The 18,410-nt window shown below is 45.2% G+C and overlaps 1 protein-coding gene across 5 annotated transcripts in view; it reads left to right on the top strand.

Moving 5' to 3' along the window:
• Positions 1 to 18,410, top strand: part of ITPR2 (inositol 1,4,5-trisphosphate receptor type 2) — a 222,855-nt gene that overhangs the window by 198,105 nt on the left and 6,340 nt on the right. The gene's annotated exons all lie outside the window — the stretch shown is intronic.

The raw sequence follows: 18,410 nt of genomic DNA, 5'->3' as shown, positions 1-18,410 counted from the left end.
CAGGCCGCAGTCTCCAGTTTGGCGTCGGTGCTCTCATGCTCTGTGGGTTCTGCTGCCTCATTAGCCAAAGCTGGGGCAGGAGAGCATGCATCATAACATCTGCTGCTACTCCAGCCTTGTCCAGTGTCTCTGGGCTGCTGTCCAGAAAAATAACATCTCCTGCTGAGCACTGAAATGCAGGGTCAGTGCTCAGGGCTGGTGCTTTTCTCCTATGGCTGCTCTGAACAAGCGAGTGAAAAGACCAAGCAGAGCAGCCACAGGGATTTTAAGAGCCACGGAAACTGCCTTGGGAAGCAGTGAGAGTACTTGGATTCAGAGAGAGAAATGTGATGACACTGGGCCAGAGAGGTGTTCGATTCCGTTGTTTCCAGCCTGCTGCCGAAGAGGGTTCATTCTGGTGACTGAGAATGATGGATTATCAAGGCTGCCTGGCCTGGGGCTTCATTTTTGAGGAATGCTGCCTGCCTGCTGGGATATTCTGGTGCAGCATTTTCTTCCTGTGGACTTGCTGGCGGGTATTGCACTGCTCAGGGCCTGTGCCAGGCCCTGTGGTTGCAGAGCTGGCATATGTCTGAATCCCGGAGGAGGCTGTAACCAAATGCGCATCGGGCTTCACTGTTTATGCATTTCTGGAGCCACATTTCTTATCAAGGCTATTGCTCTGTTATCCCTCATCAGGATTTTGATTGGACATACTACCCAGCCTCATTACTGAGGTGCTGGGTGGCCTTTTAGTCCCCAGTTTAGCCAAGGGGAAGATTCTTCTCCTTTCACTTCAGCTGTCGTCGGGTCAGGCGCCGGGTTTCGATCGATCCCAGCTCCTTTCTGCCCTGTCAGTGCAGAAAGCTGGGTTATTTATCCTGCCTTCAGATGGATGTCCAGGATAGCTGGGCTGACTCACCTTTCTCACTCCCTTGAAAGCCTAAATGGTTAGTTTAGACAAGATGCCTAATTGGGAGCAGGCTAAAATTAGAGTTGACTCCCAAGCACTGTGCAGGCTTACGCAGAGCTTACCTTGAAGAACTCACATTAGTAGAAATGGTTGTGTTTAGACAGGAGTGTGTGCTTGATTGCTGCACTTAAATTGAGCTTTTGTAAGTGCTATTGCCACTAGAAGGGAAGGTGCTGTGGCAGGTGATGGGAATTCAGTACTCAGGTACAGAGGAACAGCCTATTTCCATGAATTTTGAACCATCAGTCTCATTGCCCAGCTCAGAGCATGTATACTGTAGGCAGTGATGGATCTACACTTCTGCAGGGTGGTGGGCGAGGTAGAAAACATAAAACACATCTTTGTAGATGCTGTTGCATTACGAGAAATTACTGATAGTGGCAAATTGTCCTGTTACACACGGAAATATTTTGGCTTATCTCAGAAAAACACTTTAATTTGTGGAATCAGACTTTGGGGCTTGTCTCATTTGTTCCTCCTCTTCCTCTCCCTGCAATGTTTGTAAGATTTTAAACTTTGTGGTATGTATGTTAAGTATTAATGTTTAATTCCAAGAGATGCATTAATATTCACAGTAAGTGTATTCATCCTGTGCCAGCAGTGGTTTGACTTTTCTGATGTGTAATTCACTAATGTATTTTACTTCTGCATTAATGGCTGGAACTCCTGTTGGAATATCTAAAATACTAACAGAAAAGCACCAAAAACTCACCTGACCTCAAGCACTGAACTGATTTCTCAAAGCCCCTGTTCCTCTGTGGCAGAGCGCTGGCTGTTTAAGTGGTTAGCAGTAATCCAGATTTTGGGATTATTAAACTCTCATTTTCCATCAGTGTATATAAAGTTAAAGGTTATTTTGGATCATGAAGAGGTACCTGTGGACCTAGAAGTATAAAGCTTAAATGGAATGAAAGTATAAATGGTGGAGTGGGAGAAAAAAGGAGAAATAAATGTTTGACTGAACTACAAGTGTCTGGTATGAGATTAGTAGTTGTGTCTTTGTGTAGTTTAAATTCCTAGTACGAAATCCAGGGAAGATGTGCTGCCTAGCAGAAGCAATTGGAACTTCTTAAGTGAACAAAAAAAGGACACTTTCTCTTGGAGCCAAAGAATTTACAGTATATCACATGCTACAAGGAATACTAAGAAATTAAAGAAAATAATCTGACTGGAGGAATGGAGTATGATATTCAACTGGAAGAGATTTAGAGATACAGCTTTGCTCTGGACCAAAAGAAGAGTCAAAAAGGGAACTCTCAGAGGCAGTTTTGCAGCTGTCAAACACATGAGCTGCTGTAGCAGATGTGTTTGGTGTGTCCCAACCAAACACAGCCTGATAGTAATGAGTTACACCACAGGCAAGTGAGATGTGCTACATTCCATGCACTAATTAAGCCTGAGTATGGCTTTTGTCATGAAGACAGAGAGAGGAGCTGATTCAGGCTCTGTGACAGCCTGAAGGCTGAGTGACCATCCTTGTGATACTAGGAGAGGTGACCAAGTCCTGGGTAAGAAAGCATATCCTGGTTAGGATCTGGCAGAAAAGAGGCTTGAAATTACCCTTTTACAAGGGACTTGCCAGTGGAATTGACTCATTGCTGAAAAAGGCTTGTTGGGGGTGTATGGGATTGCAAGAAGTATTTATAAATATATGGTGGTTGGAATAGCAGGGCAGTGTCGGGACCTCTTTGAAAAGGACAAGGTGGAATGAGATTTTATATTTCATACTACACAGAATATGGCTGAAAAAACTCTGTGAATCATACTCCTGGAAGAACTCTCTTCATTCTATTAGTTTTTGTTACAATTAGGAATGCTTTCTATGGCTGCTTCTGTAGCTTTAGTGGATTCTGTGGAATTTAATGGAATTCTATGTTTTTCACAGCCAGATCACTTAAAGAGTGAAGAGTAAAGAAGAGAACTTCTACCCAAATCCAGTCTTCAAGACTCAGATCTATCCTTCAATACACATAGGTCAAAATTTTGGAGTATGCTGCAGTAACTTTAATAGAAAGTAGAGTTTAGCTCCAAGTATCATCCTCACTACCCCTACAACTGCGGCGAGGAACCAATTTATTATTGGCATTTGCCTATTCCTGTCTTGCAAAGTATTGCAAAAAGTAACATTGGAATAATTATCAGTATTAACTAAGCACCAGGAAAAGCATCAGGTTCTGATAGTCTCTTTTCTCCATTGCCCAGCCTCATCAGAGCCCCAAAAATATGACTGTCTACTTCGTGACTCTCAGTCTTTTCTATGTATCATTTATCCAGCAAACAGTGAAGCATCTGGTTTGAAGGCTTGCTGATAGCACAACAGATACCAGGAATGCTGTGGTTTCCTTGTTTTGGAATATTATTTGACAGGCTGGGTGCCAAAATGGATGGGAGTTATTACACATCATAGCTCACTTCTCAAGAAGGGGGAAGAAACACGTGGATGATGTTGTACACACCCCACACTCAAATGCAAGATTCTTGCAGGTTTCCAAGTTCACTTGTATTTCTGTTCCAGGGGTGGTTTGTTTCAAGGCATTACCATTATCTTGCTTGTCTCTGGCCTCAGAAGACCTTGGGGTAGAGCACTTCTTTTGCTTTCCTGCTCTGGACTGTGGACATTGTCTCTGCAAACTCCTGATGTTCCCTGTGATTTTGATTTTCCCAGCAGCTCCGTGTTTGCTTCAGTACTTAGCATACTGCTCTGAGCAGTGATAGAAGTAGTCAGGAGCTATCCAGCTTTCATAAAGAAAGGTATTAATTTTTCTGTGGGTTTTTTTATTTTTAGAAAAAAGCATCAAGCATAAAATGAATTCTAGAGCAACATGCAGTTCATACACCTCAAGCTTTATGGAGATGTTGGTGGGAATAAAGCACGTCTGCTCTTCCAGCGCTGTCCTTTCTTCTTGCACACTTATCTTTTATCAGTCATTGGGTGAAATATTAATGAATATTAAAGCAGGGCACTAGGTTTTAGTATTTGTTTGCTCTCCGGGCCTCTTTTATGAAGTCAGACAGGTATTATACAATATCTGAAGAGACAGAAACTTTGAAAAGCTGGCAGCATGCCTTGTGTTTGCACTGAGAACCTGCATGAATGATTCCCCTATTGAATTTTCATTCCTGTAGAAAAAAACCCTGTTTATCTAACCCATTTAACCAGAAACACCATCCCTAGCAAACCCAGAGATGCACATAACTTGTATTACATCGATACAGCAATCTTTGAATGTTCCTTGTGTCCATTTGTCAGAGGAGACAGTTTAATGTGATAACTGGAACAATGAAGGTTAATGTCCAAACTTTTGTACTTTGCTTTTCAGAGGTGTAATTTGTACACACATATTTCACCCAAGCTTTGGTAGCTGTAAATAGATATATGGAGGTTAAAAAAAAAAAAGGACATGATTAGCTGCTGAATTTTTTGCAGCTCAACAGAGCTATGAATTAGCCTATGATTTGTACCTCTATTCATTTGCAAAAATAAAAGGCTATTGGCATAGTAATTAAATTAATTATTTTGCCCATTGGAAGAATGAAAGACTTTAGCAAACGAAGCCCTGAAAGTTTCATTCTCGTGTGCTCTGTCCACAGTTCTTAGCAAGTTTCGTAATGGCTTTTATCAGCATTAGTGCTACCTGTCATAACTACATAATCACAGCACCTAATTATATTATTACTTATTTACCCTAATTATGTAATTGGATGTAATTGGTGCAATTATGTAACTCCTCAGTCAGCTGAAAAATGCTCTAAAACCAGCCTATGCTCCTAAGAGTAAAGGATGCTGCCATGAATTGGACCATCTCTCTAAAGCAAGGCAATCTTTGCTGGGAAATTAAAGGTTCTGTTCTCCTGTTCTCCATTATGGTCACTGGGACCATGAACCTTTTATTCCTATCAATGTGGCAGGGAGGAAGCAGTAGAGACAGGTTGAGCAACACCAGCCTGAAATTCTGAACTATTATCTTCTGATTCAGTTCTCTTAAAAGCACTTTTGTGGCACAGCAATGACCTGGCATTAGTCGTGTGACAAAATATTTTAACTGCTTTATTTTAAGTATTTTAAAGGTGTCAGCTTTTTTAAATTATTATTTTTCTTTTAAATTATTGAATAAAAGAGATATTTAGCCATGCCACGAGGAAAAATGTATTCCCCTTTTGAAACATTCTGATTGTTTTGCTTGCTGTTTTTAAATAGTGAAGTTTGAAAATTCAGCTGAAATTAGTGCTCCTTTGAGCTGGTGCTGTTGTTTCTGTTCTTCCTACCTCCAGCCTCATGGTTTTGCCTTCTTTTCTATTAGATACCCAGAAGTGGGTGTCAGATTGAAAAGCAGTGCTGGGAATAATGCCAAATGAGCCATTGAGAAGCCTCAATAGTTGTCATTCTGCCCATGCTGTGTGCTGGGCAGCGCCAGCCCTTTTCCCTCGGCATCCTCCTCTCTCCTGCCTCGCTGCCCTGCATTTTGCCATGTTCCCACCTCGGGAGGGGAGGTGTGATGTGAGCCATGTCAGCTCCTGGCTGCTCCCAGGGGTCAGATGGTTGTGGCCAGAGCCACTCCATGAGGCTGTGACCCCCTGGTACAGGAGCAGGGCGAGGGGACAAGCTCCCTCCTGGAGGCAGAGCTGCTTGCGTACGGCCCCTGGCACACCCTGCAGAGGGGCTTTTTTTCATCCTAGCCAACCCCAGCAGACGTAGCTGACTGTCAAAACAGCCAAGGTGTGAGCCAAGGGTGCCTATGGAGCCCGACAGCTGTGGGTCAGGAGGCTGCCTGCCCGTCCCCTCACACCTTGGGAGAGGTTGCTCCAGGGTTACTCAGTGAGCAAAAGGCGTTTCACCGATGCCAGACCCTGGTGTGCTGCCCTGATGTCTGACAGAGTCAGTGGCCATCCCCGAGCAGACCACGTGGAGTTTCTAGGGGAGGCAGCTCCGAGGGAAATTCAGGCAGGAGAGGTGGAGACAGTGAAAAAGCGCTGTACAGAAAGGGGAAGGGCATGCTGACAGCATGGGGGTTTGTGGAACAAGCTGTTCTTTACTGCTGTCAATTTTTGTCAGAGAACGTAATAAAATAGTATGTACTAAGAGGGCTGTTGACCTCTGCTCTTAAAATAAAGCTTCTTTGGAGAAGGAAGAAAAAAGTTCTGACATCCAAAATTCTTCTGTTATCCATCACCCTTTTGAATTTTGGAGGTAAAAGTTTTCTCTGGTAGTTCTGTAGATATACTTATTAGATCCAAAGATCACAAAACACCATATGGGTAGAGAGAATGACCTAAAGCAGAGAAATGTCAATCCAAGGTAGCATGAATGCTGCAGAATGGGCACTTGGGATCTCAGGAAGACACTCCGTGTGCTTTTCACATGCACTCTGGTGATTCATCCCAGACAATTCCAGGAGTTTCCTCCCCCAGATGTCCACCATACCCTTCTGCCACAGCGAGAGCAGAGGGGGGAGGACCAGGGACGTGTTTGTTCACTTCTGAGCTGCTGCAGTTCACAGCCAAGAGTACTAATGTGAAAATTGATGGCCACTGAAGTCACGCCAGTCTGAACTGCACTGGTTGAGAAGAGGACACGGCACTGGTTCTGCTGTCTCTGTATAGGAGGGATAATATCAGCAGGGAGGAAGGGCACCAGCTGATCAGGGTGGCCCCTTCAGCTGCTGCACCTGAATCTGCCAGGGATGGTAAGCTGCAGCTCCTAAACTGTCTCACTATAAATAAACTGTATTTTTGAGGCTTCTTCATTATCTTAAATTCTAGTTCAGCATGAACTTTCTGATCTGGCAACTCACAGGCTTGAAAATCCTTACAGGACTTGTGCACACAAATGTTCTGCTGGAGTGGGGCATGGAGTTTATAGCTTTTGGGAAGCTAATAATGCTCCCATTGTTAGGGCTGGGTTATTTTACTTTTTAAGACTGGCTTTGCTCCAAAAACTAGCAGATGTTATCGAAGCCAAACTTGCAAGGATGAGATGTATGTACATATCATTAAGCAATGCAAGTTTTTCTTAATTACTTTTAAAAGGCTGATACGATGCATGTCACGTTATGAGTAATTACTTACCATGGCAGTAACACTGAGAGCACAAAAGCCGGCTGCTAAATAAGATCTGAGGTCTCACAGGCAGGCTCATTTCCTGGGAAATGCAGTGTTGGTTTTGTCTGCAGTTGGGTTTTCATAAAATAAGCAATTAAAGAAATACACCTAAATAGATGATTTACGGCTCCCATTTTTTTGTTGTTGTTGTTGTGCTCAAAATAGGAGAGCGAGTGAGAATGCAGCTCTCTGTGTCCTTCCACGTGGACCTGTGGGGAGTCCAGGGCTTTGGATTAGGTGCACAGGGTCCCAGAGAAAGTCCTTTTTCTGCATCAAGGCCTGCCACAAATCCACAGAGCATCTCAGAGGGATCACTATTGACTGATACAGTCACTAAAATAGAGCTGGCCTTTGCACAGTCCAACCACTGCTTGGGTATACGAGGGGAGGTCCCTCTACCCTCGTATATCCAAGTGTTATCCAGGTTTTACATGTACAGAATAAATTAAGGCACTGTTCTTTCTGCTGCTAGGTATTGAGTTATTTTTCTATTGTTGCTTTTCTTATTGCTCAAAAATAATGTTCATTTCTGTGGGAAGACCACTGCTATTTTTGCTTCTCTGCACAATTTTGCTCTATGCTATTATCTCATTAAAGTGCTGAACACCTCCCTCTCCACTTCATAAAATAAGCAATCACAGTAACGTGCCTAATTAGCTGCTTTCCTGCTCATTTGTGTTTCTCAAAGCATGAAAAGTTAGCATCACGTGAGGACTTTCCATCTTTGCACAAAGCTCCTATTCTTCAAGAGAGCTGAGCATCTTCTTTTCTACTTGAAGGGCTCTGCATCTTCCAGCAATGGGCTCTTTGGTCTGCCATAAGTAATTTAGTTGGCCTGCTTGGCTCAGTGATGCATGAGACGTGGGTAAATAAAGGGAAAGGTGGGCTTCATTTGGTACCTCCTTGAAAAAGCTTGAGGTTTCAGCGGTTTTATGTTTATACACATACTTTTCAGACAGGCAAAATTAATTATCCTGCTGCTGCTTGAACGGGAAGCCATGGATCTGATCCTACCTCCTTAGAAATGATGCCATTAGCTGGAGCAGGAGAAAGCTTGGTATCAAGGGCAGGTGCTGCAGCACAGGCAGGTTTGGTGATGACCTTCATCCTCCAGCTGACTCGGGGAGCGAATGGCCATGGCACACGACCCTTGTCTCTGCTCAGCCCCTCACATTCTTGTTAACTTCTAAAGCACCAACACAACCCTGTCTATTCCCCTCTTTCCTTTGAAATCACTTCTGTGTACACAGCTGTGACGTAATTTCAAGTTACAGAGCAGAGCCTAAAACTCCTCAGAAGTATATTCATTGATATTTGGGGTTTTTTTCCCCCCTGAGATCCAGAATCAGTGGTTTGATGCTATCCAGACCTAGTCTTTTTGGCCCCTGTAATATTGTAGCTCGCTTGTAAGCTTAGCTTGATTTCCTCTGTATGTTCAAGGTTTGGCCACCTGTCTCTTTAGGCTTCAGAGATTTTGCTACAAAGATTGGTTCTGCCTTGATACTGCAGTGTAGTCACAGCCTCCTTGTCCTCCTTCCAACTTCTACCCGTTCAATTTGCAAATTAAAATAAATGAGCCGAGTTGGGTTCGTGTTTGTTTTCTTGCTTGCTGCTGGCCTTAAAAACTCGAGGAGGGGTCTGGACACAAGGCTCTGTTCCTTGAAACTTGCACATCCCAGGAACAGGGAGTGGAGGTGTTCCAGCTGGAGCACCCTCGAGCCAAGCAGCGCTGCTGGCAGGACACGGGCTGCGGTTCCCTGCTGGAATCCGCTCTCGCCTCAACCTGCCAGAGACTGGAGCTGTTAACTTTCCAGGCAGCCTGCAAAAGCCATCTTTTATCCCTTTGTTAAAGAAGCCTGTGGCTTGAGATGGATCTGTGTGTGGGCAGACCTTTAGTCTGTGACTCCAAGTGATGGAAAGGCTCTCCAAGGCACTGGATAGGCACCTACTGTTGCACTTAAAATCCTGGCAGTGACAGAGCCCTGCTTCTCCTGGGACTGGCTGCAGAGGGCTTTGCCAGCGAAAGCTGGACCTTGACTGGGATCACAGCTAGTGATAAGAAGTTGAGCCCCAGAGGAACAATGTGATGAGCAGATCCTGAAACATGTCAACTGAATTAATTGATTTTGCTCAATGAGGGAAGAAACAGACACCAAACACTTCAGTGCTGTTTGCGAATATTATTGCAACATTTGAAAACAATTATTGCTCTTTGTATTACAGTGGTACTAAGCCTCTGGCTGCTTGAATGGGAAAGAGACTGAAAAATTGTCCACAGCCAAGGCAGATAACTGCAGATGCTGAGGAAGGGAAGGGCTACAGGGTTCCCCAAAGACATGAGGGCAGTCAGTAAAAGAACAGGGAGATGAGTCTGATCAGGGACTCCATTTGAAAGTAAATAAGCCTAAAGTTGTTGGGACTCAAAACACAGCAGTGAGATTTTGCAAGATGCAAACCAGGGAAAGGCTACAAAAAATGCAGTTCTGCTTCTGACATCTCACAGTGCAGAGACAGCACGATTTGGGTGAATTTGGTGCAACATTGGCATGAGCTTGATTTACAAGGTGCTACAGATACTATGAAGTTACTTTGCTGAATCTGTCACGGGAGGAAAAATCCACTGGCCTGTATTACTCTGCATGGATAAGTTTCTGAATTTGTGTAACTTTGGTCTCATTGTGCCATTTATCTTTTGGGATCAGCTTTATGAGATTTGTGTCAGGCTTTTCTATTTGGTTGCAAGGCTGCTTTGCAGAATCTTCTCTCTTTTTTGTGTGGTGGATGTGTGTATGATAAAAAGCTAAGATTGCATCATCTTTAATAAAAGAGAAGATGTATAGCCTAAAGAAATCAGATTAGTTGTAGAGAAAGAAATCAATCAGGTTGGCAAATTGCATCTGTGGGACAAAGTGCAAAATGTTTGTTTCATACAGTATTTATTGAACAAATTTGTTGAGAAGATGGTTAAAAATGCTCTACAAGAAAAAAAAAGGGAACCATTTTGTTCAATTTAAATGACATTGATGTATTTTTTACATCATGAATTCTTGCAATATTACCAACAACAATCCCTGATAAAGTACTTTACACAATTGCCTCACAGGGCATTTTGAGATAAAAGTATATATCGGAGATTGTAAATTGGCTGCATCCAATTTATATATAATGGAACCCACTACAGCCGTCCTCCAAAATTCAATAGATCAGGAATCACATTACACTTCTGTGAGTTTGGGCTAGTAGGAGCTCTAAAGAGTCTCCAAAACAAACAGGCAACTTTAAATCATGTTTAATGAACCTTGCGTATTTTATACACATGTGATTAAAATGTTTTGTTTCTGTTTTTCATTTTGCTGGGTGTTGCTGAAGGAAAATCTTAAGTTCGGGCCTGTGAAACCGATCATCTGCTTGTTCTCAAGAGAAAATTCAGTTTAACTGAACAGAGCAAACCATTTAAAATGCTGGACTGGGAAAACAAAAAAGAAAAAGCAGATCTGTACAGAGGATCCAGTTTAATATTTCCTAGCAAAAGCACTAAATGAAATTGTAGTATGGGCAGATAAGGGTCACGAAGTACCATGGTGTTTTTTCTTTTATTGATCTATGCCTGCAGCCTTGGAAATAACCCATGGTAGACACAAACCTGAATGAGTAGAGGGCCCAGTTTTGCTCGTTCCTATCTATTTCCTGAAGGGAATGAAAGTGCTTTGTGCTTCCATCCCACCTTGTGGGCTCTGCTGCAGCCAGACCTGCCATGGGGCCAATCCTTGACCATCATGCCTGCATGGGCAAGAAGTTGTTCTTGCAGTGCTGAGGAATCCACAGGCAAGCCTTTGAGCAGAGCCAGGGGTCAGAGAGCAGGTTGATAGTGTTCGAGCCCATAGAACTGGAAGGTGGCCATTGCTTGGTGTTGTTTTGTCAAGAGATGCTTCACAGAGAAACGTAGATCTTAATCTTCTCCTCTGAGTGGTACTTGAGTATGTGCATTTATGATCTGCCAGGTCTTTTCCAACCTTAATGATTCCATGATTTTGTGCATGTGTAAGGTATGTGCATGATTGTAGCATTGCTTAAGAAAACTGTTCTGTGTGCTGATAGTCAATAATTCTTACTTATTTTCAAAGAAAGTGTTGCTCTTTCAGTTGTCCTTTCATAGTGCCCCATGTGCAAAATACATCAGAGTGGAAATGGGCCCAAAGCAGGAACATTCAGATCAGGATTCAAAATGCCTTGGCTCTGGCAGTACCCTAAACCAGAACAATCGCGCTGCAATCAGCAGAGCTCTGCCTGTGTAAAGCTGAGAACAAGGTCAAGTCCTGAGCCTCTGAAAAACGAGTCTCCAGCTGAGTCTTTGTATTTCCCAAAGATTCTGTTACACCAAATTGAAGCTAAAGCCAGGAAATGGACAGTACTTGCAAAATACAAGATGACAGGACCAGAGAATTAAAGCTAAATGTGAAAAAAAACCCCAAAACATAAATTTCAACAAATATGATCCTGAATCCTGTGCTACAAAAGCTAGGAAGTAGAGGTTGTGGTTTGGAGTTTACCATGGAGTTAGACCCTGATCCATTGGATCAAACCAGCAGGCACATTGACAAAAGCAAGTCAAAATTTGTGGTGTCCTCGCCAACTGGATGGTACATGTGTGTCCAAGGAGGAGGCTTCGTCTGTGGCCTGGTACTGCAGGGTACGTTTCCATTGCAGTGGGATTTGTGCCACTGGCTTTTGTCTGGAGTTCAGTGTCTGGAGTGTGCTGCTGGCGTGTTTTGTGAAGGAAAATCAATATTAAAAGAGGAACAGGGGAAGCGGGGGCTTCAGCCTGCTGCCGCAAGCAGTGCGGGAGCGGGAGCGGCGAGGGGCCGGAGAGGCATCGGAGCTGTGGTCACTCACAAGCCAATGGGAAGCAGTGACACCGCTGCTGGGCTCGGCGGGGTCCTGGCCTGCAGACCAACGGTGAACTCACCGAAATGCTGTGGGGAGCAGCAGGGGAGCAGACGGAGGAACAGGTTCGAGCTGGAGGCACTTTGGTGGCAGAGCTGGGGCTGCGTGGGCAGCTCGGGCCCTCGGCTGTGCCAGCGCTGCCCTGGCTGGCGCTGGGGGAGCCGGGGCTGCGGGGTTGCACAGCAGCCCCCCGGGCACTCCCCAGTGTGAGGGCACAGACAGAGACCTGCCACGTTCCCCTGCACACAGGCTGCCCTGGCTGAGCTTCCCACACGGACACAGCTGGAACTGAACCAGAGCCTCCCAGACTGCCATTACAAGGTCCTTTCTTTAAGGACATGTGCACTTAATGTCAGAATATTGAAACCATACCCACATGAATAAAGTTAGTAAGCCAGTGATTCATTGCTGTTTCAAACCTCTATCTAGCCACAGTAAATTTGTGCTCAGTAGTGACAGTCTGTGTCCACATGCAGGCTATGATTTACAGTTCTGTGTTTTGTATCAACAACATCTGTTTAACAAAAGAAGAAAAAAAAAAAGCCAAGAACATTTATTTTCTAACCTTTGTACCAGATGTTTCGTTATGCACAAGATCCAGGGATTATATCAGAAATAATTTAATTATTTTAAATGAATAATCTGAAGTGTTTTTCCTAAAGTATGTCTCGTAACCACTAACAACATGAAAACATAGGAATGTGGAAAAATAAACTCAAGTTTTACACAAATCTATAATTGTATCTATTTTAAGGGTGCAAATATTACGGACCAAATCCTAGCTGTTAGTGGTAGTGTTGGGATTCTTGAAGATTTGCACAGGACAATATCAATTATCAGGGTTATGAGGGAGATAAGGTGGCAGAGAGCAATTGAAACAGAAGGAAGCAACAGCTCAGAAATGAGCCACGGGGAAGGGACAACACGAAAAGCAAACGTCTTACAGGAGAGCAGCACTGGGGTGGGACACAAGCTGAGGCTCTCCAAGCACACAGGAGTGGTGCCATGGCTCTCCTGTGAGTCCCCTGTGGTCTCTGCATGCCTACAGATGCCCGGGTTCCACCTGGACAGTGGCTGGAATGTGCCATCTCAGAGATAAAGCTGCTTAGTTTGGTTTCTACTTTCTGCCTTGCAGGGCAGAGTTGCTGAAGTGGGATCCCTTCCTGTGTGGCTCCTGTCTGGCTGCTGCAGCCCAGGTCAGGGTGGCCTTTTCCTCTCTAGGGACACGCTGTGACTCACAGACCTGCTGTTGGCACGTGGCTTGCCCAAAACAGCAGTGTGAGAGCATGTTCAAACTTACGGCCCTGACTGGAAAAATGAGTTTCATGATAGTTTCCATCTTTTGGAGGTAAATGCCAAGTCCCTTAGGTGAGTTTGATAAGCAGAAATATTGTGGTGCTTGTCCTTTTACAGAGCTTCAATTTGAGTGTCAAAACTGCCCCACAGAGCGTCAGAGAAAATTCTTTGCAATTTGGGGTTTATTATCATTCCTCACCATAATTTTTGCAGGGGTATCATAAGTGGGAACGCTGATACAGAAACACTGAGACATTTTTAACTGCCTGGCCTGGATATCAGTCTTGAAGAACTCACAATTACTCAGAATTGCAGTGATAGATTCTGTTGCAGCCCTCGAAAACATTCAGCCAAGTTAAAATGAAAGTAAATGCATCAATGACACTGCTAAAGCAGACAGTGGGTCTGTATTGTGGTTTCAACCTTCTTTCCAGGGGTAACAGGTTTTTCTGTTTTTGTGTGAGCTGTGGGAGCTGTAGCATGTATCAATCCAGTGTAGACCCAGCCAAACCTATTCGTTTTCTTGTTGCATAAAGATTTATCTGTAATTGCCAAGGTTTATTTTTATTTTCTTTGAATTACTGTTGTGGATGCATATAGATGCATAACAATTCCTAATTTCCCTCCCTATATTCTTGTACAGCACAGATTGCTTATCAAATGCAGTCTTAACATTAAAGTGTCAAACAGGATTTGCAGAAAGCTATTTGGGTTTGTAGTTTAGGATGAACGTTTATCAAATTGTGGATTAGCTGAATCATGCACTGAACCAAATTATTATTGTCTGTGATTAAATCACAAAGTGGTTATTGCCCTGTGTCATCTAAAGCACACGATAGCTTAAATCTTTAAAATCCCTTTTTAAGGTGGCTATAGGAGCTACATAACTCTGGACTTTTAGGACCAGACTCTGTCCCTAGACAAAAAAAATAAAAGCTTTTGAAAGGTCATTTGGACTGATCCCTCTCTGCTTATATGGGCAGCGTCCTGGGGAAGGGACTGGATGGACTTATTTGCATTTCAGACATACAGAATAGTTCTCAGTAAATAGATCTCTTTGTACCCAGTGCTAAAGTATTTATTCAAGGTGCTGGCCCAGAAAAGGGGAGGGAACTGTTCATTCTCATGCCTGAAAGGGCAGGGGCTGCCTGCTGGAGAGCCGTGATGCCCAGTTTGTTTGCCCTCATGCTGAGGGCACATAGGACTGGCAGTGCCACTCCTTAGCCCCGGAGGCCATGGGGTGACCAGCAGGATCTCTCCTCAGCACCAGTGCAGCAGAGTTTTACCACCCCAATGGGCACTTGAGGGGCTACAGTCTCTCTAAAGAGGCTCAGCCTCCCTAAAGCTGTAGGAGCCTTTTTTGGGGGCTGCTGCTGTTCTTGCTGCATGCCCACAAAGGTGTGTTCCAGGAGAGCCCAGCTCAGCACGTGGAGGCGCTGGTAGCAAACCTTCCTGGTGATTGATGTCCATGCTCCTCTTGTGCACCCTTCAGCAACCATCTAGCTAAGGAGCAAGAGGGCTTCCAGCACCTCTGTTTTCTCAGCCTTGCTGTTAGGGCACAGCCCTCGTGATGACAGTCACCAAGGAGAGAAGGATCCTTGCGGAACCATGGGCTGGGGGACACGGAGGCCGCTCTCCTGCCCTGGTGCGTGCAGCAGGGCAGGTCACAGTCCAGGAGGAGTCATGAGCAGTAATCACCACTTTTCTTGGAGAACAGATAGGAGGGAAGTCCTGAAAGGGCTTGTTTTCATGTTGCAACAAGGGGTCACGGGGTGGAAAGGGCTGAGAGTCATTGCATTAGAGTGTGCTGGAGAAATGAGAGTCTGGCACATCTGACGGTGGCGTGGCACTCACAGCCCGTGCACTAGCACCGGCTGAAAGTATGCATAAGGCTCCCTTTGCTCCTCTACTTCATCCCCATTGTCCTACTCTTTGACCTATTTTCTCTCACTGTTATCTAGTAATCTATTTTTTAAAGGCTCAGCCCAGTCTTTCCTGCTGGTTGCAGCTGATCCATCTCGCTGCTAGCCTGTGAAACCAGCACCTCCTAAAGAAACATCCCTCTGCCAATTACTCCGAAGGCATGGATTCAGCTCAGCATGAGAGCTTGATTGAAGCCAGTTGGCTGTGCCAACAGGACAGGGATGGCTCAAGAGAGGCTTCATACAAAGTATAGGAACTCTAAACAGCTTTCTTCAGTCTTTTCCCCATCCATGCTCAACCAGAGCCAGCAAAGTCAGAAAAATGGCAATATTTTATCGAAGGGAGGACTCATCCCACAGCTCTGCCATCCCCCTGGAAAGCCCACAGAAGGGAAGGAGAGAGTTGCACAGAAAACTGCAGGAGGCAGACGCAGACTTTAGCTCTGAGCCCGCCTCTGCGAGACGCAGGGTTTGAGGTTTTTCAGTGAGCACAAGGAGCAAATCCTCTAAGCCCTGTGATTTCTCAGGCATGTGCCCTCGCCGTGGGCACCTCGAGGACGTGCACCCAGAGCACTTGCACAGAGGTCTGGCCCTGGGGGAGCTGTGCCTGTGGCTGGAGCCCTGCCAGGTGAGGGGGAGGACAGAGGGAGCAGGCGCGCTGGATCGCCACACCAAATGTCTGCTCTGCTCGTGTGCAGTCTCTCTGGCCCGCAGCCTTTTGGCTCGCCCCACCTGCCTTTTTCCCTTTTTTTCCTTTCCCCCAGCTGAACTGGCAGAGAGGAGGCTGCAGCTCCTTTCTGTCCCTGCAGCTTTCCTGTCTGGCTGACGCTGTGCCCTGGACACAGATGTCTGCATAAATATGGATCCTGCGAGGCACACGTTATGCTTGCGGGAAGAGTGTGGAGCAGGAAGATGCTGTGATCCATAGGTGGGCTGTGAATTGCTGCCGTCCTGTGCAAGAATGAAATAACAATAACAACTAACAACATACTGCCTTAAACCGTCGTTTTTTAGAAAGAAGATTTCGGTACATTTTCACAATTAATTACTTGTCCAGGCAGCTACTTCGTTTAAAAGGGTCCCATCCACATAGCTCACTCTCTGTGCGCTCATTAATGCTCGAGCTGTGTCACCTCAGGCTAACCTGGTGGCTGTTGATTGAGTCCCGTGACAGCTGTTTGCAGAGGTTTGCCCTGCTCCCTGCCAGGAGCCTGCCTTCCTCCTCCAAATTGCCTCTCGGTTCAAGGCAGGGTTCAAATTTCTGAGTGAACACTATCCTGGGCAAAATGGTTGGATTTCTAAGAGTAATAGGTAAGGCATGACAGATAACATCCTGCACACCCCCAGGAGTGCACGTTACAGCTTGAAGGTGTTGGTCAAGGTGAACCCTGGACCGAGCCCATAAACATTTAAGTCCCAGAACAAATGTTTGGGACTGTACAAACATGTTAATGACCTCCAGTTAATTGGCAAGCAATTACCTTGAAGTAAAAATAGCTTTCCCATTGCTGAGCAGTCACAAGAGTTCGTGTTCCCCCATGAACACTGAAATTTTCGGCCAAGGAGCCTTGTCCAGCTTGCCTTCTGGATCCTGGCAGGTTTGTGATCAAAAGTTTGCTGTCCCCAGCACCAATTGCTGTTTGTTTGTGGTATAGACTCAGCAAACAGAGCTGTCTGCCAAAGCTAATTTTCATGCTGCCCTTTATTAAAGTCCTGCAGTTCATAATGCAATGAAAAAGTAAGATCATATTGACTGGCAAAAGCGTGCGGCTCAGCAAGGGAAAGTACCTGCTGTGTGCACTATAAAGGAGCTATCAGTGAAAGCTAGGTAAGTATTTTTAACCTAAAGACAGCTTCGCAGGCTATAATGTGTCTCCTACTGAATTTTGAATCTTTCTGGTCCTTTGCATGACAAAAATACACAGCTGGACTGATTTCACTAGATGTGTATTGCAGCTGAGAAGCAAGAGGCCTGCACCTAACACAGCTCTTGGGACTCCAAGTGCGACCTGTGGGCAGGTGTTTGACCTGTTGCCTCTCTGCCACCTACAAAAGTCAGCAGCATCTTTTCATGAGGTCTCCAGTCCATACAAACCATCAGCTTCTCTTAGAACTTGGATCAAGTCACTTGATCCTCCACAATACTTTGGGGGAAAAAAGGCCCAAATTTTCCTGATCTGTAACTAAAACCACACCTGGGTTTCTTTCCTGGAAGAGTTTATCACAGCATTTCTAGGAAGGCAAAAACTGGGCACATGTGAATGAGCAGAGTCTGTTGCTGAAGTCCCATGACGCTGGGGCTCGTGGTGGCTCAGATGAGCTGGCACGTGGTGCAGGGTGGTTCCAGCTGCAGAGCCACATCTGCTCTGTGTGCTCCACAGCATCGTGTGACAGCGGGTGAGGTGCTTGCTGTTTGTTCCATCCCTGTCTCCAGCTGCTCCCAGCCATCCCTCTCTCCAGGCACTGTAATGTCATGCCGAGGAGGAAGGAAGCAGGTGACACTGGGAGCCTCAGGAGAGCCAGGATGTCTGGCATCCTCATGGATGCCTCTGGATGCTGTGGTGTGGTGCAGGGTCAGTCCACAAAGATCTTTCCAAAGCAGCCAGCGGTCTCTGCCTTGTGTCCTGGAGGAGTGAGGGAGTGGCAGATGGAAAAAACAAAACTAGCAAAGTGCCTTTCACAATCCTGGCAGCAGTACTCGGCAAACAGAGGAGCCACAATGGTGGAGTCTCAGATTGTGCTCCCTGTGCAGCCTGGCCTTAGGAACTTTGGTGTTGTTGTGAGCCTTGAAAGAGCTCCTGTTCCCTCAGCTGGCTCCTATGGCCTTGCATTTGGTATCTTCAGGTGCTTCAAGCAAGAGGAGCTGTAATGGGTGCAGATACCAGAGCTTTCCAGGAAACATTCAGGTACAAAAGCAGCTCTGTTTGCTGTAGCTGCCTTGAATTAAAGTTCTGTGCCTATAGTGGCAGACAAACTTGCTGGCAAACATTTTGCAAAAAAAAAAAAAAAAAAAAAAAAAAAAAAAAAAAAGGCATTGATCCAGAAAGGCACTGTGCACAAACTAAGCTTGGTATAAATGAGTACACCTGTGCTCAACACCAGGCACGTGATGAATGCTCTGCTAGATCCTAGCCAAAATAAATTGAAAATAAATATTGGCGTGCACTGGTGGAAGATGAATGCTGGTCTTGTAAGCA

Source organism: Corvus brachyrhynchos, unplaced genomic scaffold (assembly GCF_000691975.1).
Source record: "Corvus brachyrhynchos isolate BGI_N302 unplaced genomic scaffold, ASM69197v1 scaffold209, whole genome shotgun sequence".
NCBI classification, from domain to species: domain Eukaryota; kingdom Metazoa; phylum Chordata; class Aves; order Passeriformes; family Corvidae; genus Corvus; species Corvus brachyrhynchos.
The sequence above is the reverse complement of the archived record's forward strand: the minus strand, read 5'-3'. Positions and strand labels throughout refer to the sequence as shown.